The following is a 2,500-nucleotide window of genomic DNA, read 5'->3' as shown; positions in this document are numbered from 1 at the left end:
CTCTCCATACTTATTTTCCTCTCTGAACGTATCAGAGAGGATTTTATTTCTGACACCTCTTGACTTTTCTTAAATTCAGGGACGTAATTTTGTTCATAATTCAGTGGACTTTTGTGTATTTTATACTTTAAATATTTCCAAACAGTCTCCCTTCTAAAAGTGATAGAACGAATTTTCGTCTAACACTACTTTCTTGGTTCAAAAATTTTATACAATCTTATAACTTTTTCAGTTTTAACAAATTTTGGTTACAGACAGTTGATGCTCAGTTTGTACAAGTATGCAACATTTATAAGTGCATACAGGTCACCAGCCTTATATTACAAGGCTCACCACATATGGGCCATTCGGTCTTAGACACCGACCCGTGGTAATGCTGTGTGGAGATTAATAATAATCCGCAACGGAAAACCGGAACGAGAATAGTCGAGAAAGTATATTCTCGAGGAGCGGTAGACTGCTTTTCAACCGAAGTCATAAAAGAGCCACACGCTCGACGCTACTCCCGACCGGTCCGAGCGAACCGAAAGTGCCTTCCTATAAATACCGAACGGCCGGCCGCTAGGTCGGCGACGCATGGGCTTACGCCCAGGCGTATGCCTGTGCAAACCGCCGTGAGAGCGTACCATCCCGCCGGCACGGTAAAACTTAGACTGAAAATATCGTCGAACATATCCTTTCATTTTATAACGTTCTATACATGAAAATTAATAAATTAACATGCAGGACATAATAAATTCACATTCTCATGTAAATCATGGGTTTAATTAATATTTTAAAAAATTTTAAAACCGCCCAGAACCGATGAGATGAAAATATTAAAACGATATTTTTGCATTTTCTTACGGTAAAACATTAACAAATAAGCGACTATAGCAATATAAAACTCCATTTGTAATTTAATTAATGAAAATTAATATTTTTTTTTGATTTTTCAGCGATCCAGAACCGATGAGACGAAAACATTAAAACGATATTTTTGCATTTTCTTACGACAAAACATTAACAAATACGAGACTATAACAATATAAAACTACATATGTAATTTAATTAATCAAAATTAATAATTTTTTTTGATTTTTCAGTGATCCAGAACCGATAAGTCGAAAATTTTAACAATCATATTTTTGCATTCTGTACCGTGGATCCATCGTTAAACGCTATTAAACTAACGTCCGTGATGGTATAAATGCAGATTTTCGCTCCGTTTAGCCAAAATAACGAACTTTAGGTGCGCTCCGAAATACTTCAAAGTCCCAGCGGCGTATTGCTTCGCCTCTTAGAACCGATTAGTCGAAAATTTTAACAATCATATTTTTGCATTCTGTACCGTGGATCGATCGTTAAACGCTATTAAACTAGCGTCCGTGATGGTATAAATGCAGATTTTCGCTCCGTTTAGCCAAAATAACGAACTTTAGGTGCGCTCCGAAATATTTCAAAGTCCCAGCGGCGTATTGCTTCGCCTCTTAGAACCGATTAGTCGAAAATTTTAACAATCATATTTTTGCATTCTGTACCGTGGATCGATCGTTAAACGCTATTGAACTAACGTCCGTGATGGTATAAATGCAGATTTTCGCTCCGTTTAGCCAAAATAACGAACTTTAGGTGCGCTCCGAAATATTTCAAAGTCCCAGCGGCGTATTGCTTCGCCTCTTAGAACCGATTAGTCGAAAATTTTAACAATCATATTTTTGCATTCTGTACCGTGGATCGATCGTTAAACGCTATTGAACTAACGTCCGTGATGGTATAAATGCAGATTTTCGCTCCGTTTAGCCAAAATAACGAACTTTAGGTGCGCTCCGAAATATTTCAAAGTCCCAGCGGCGTATTGCTTCGCCTCTTAGAACCGATTAGTCGAAAATTTTAACAATCATATTTTTGCATTCTGTACCGTGGATCCATCGTTAAACGCTATTAAACTAACGTCCGTGATGGTATAAATGCAGATTTTCGCTCCGTTTAGCCAAAATAACGAACTTTAGGTGCGCTCCGAAATATTTCAAAGTCCCAGCGGCGTATTGCTTCGCCTCTTAGAACCGATTAGTCGAAAATTTTAACAATCATATTTTTGCATTCTGTACCGTGGATCGATCGTTAAACGCTATTAAACTAGCGTCCGTGATGGTATAAATGCAGATTTTCGCTCCGTTTAGCCAAAATAACGAACTTTAGGTGCGCTCCGAAATATTTCAAAGTCCCAGCGGCGTATTGCTTCGCCTCTTAGAACCGATTAGTCGAAAATTTTAACAATCATATTTTTGCATTCTGTACCGTGGATCGATCGTTAAACGCTATTGAACTAACGTCCGTGATGGTATAAATGCAGATTTTCGCTCCGTTTAGCCAAAATAACGAACTTTAGGTGCGCTCCGAAATATTTCAAAGTCCCAGCGGCGTATTGCTTCGCCTCTTAGAACCGATTAGTCGAAAATTTTAACAATCATATTTTTGCATTCTGTACCGTGGATCGATCGTTAAACGCTATTGAACT

This window comes from Osmia lignaria, unplaced genomic scaffold (assembly GCF_051020975.1).
Source record: "Osmia lignaria lignaria isolate PbOS001 unplaced genomic scaffold, iyOsmLign1 scaffold0041, whole genome shotgun sequence".
Taxonomy (NCBI): Eukaryota; Metazoa; Arthropoda; class Insecta; order Hymenoptera; family Megachilidae; genus Osmia; species Osmia lignaria.
The sequence above is the reverse complement of the archived record's forward strand: the minus strand, read 5'-3'. Positions refer to the sequence as shown.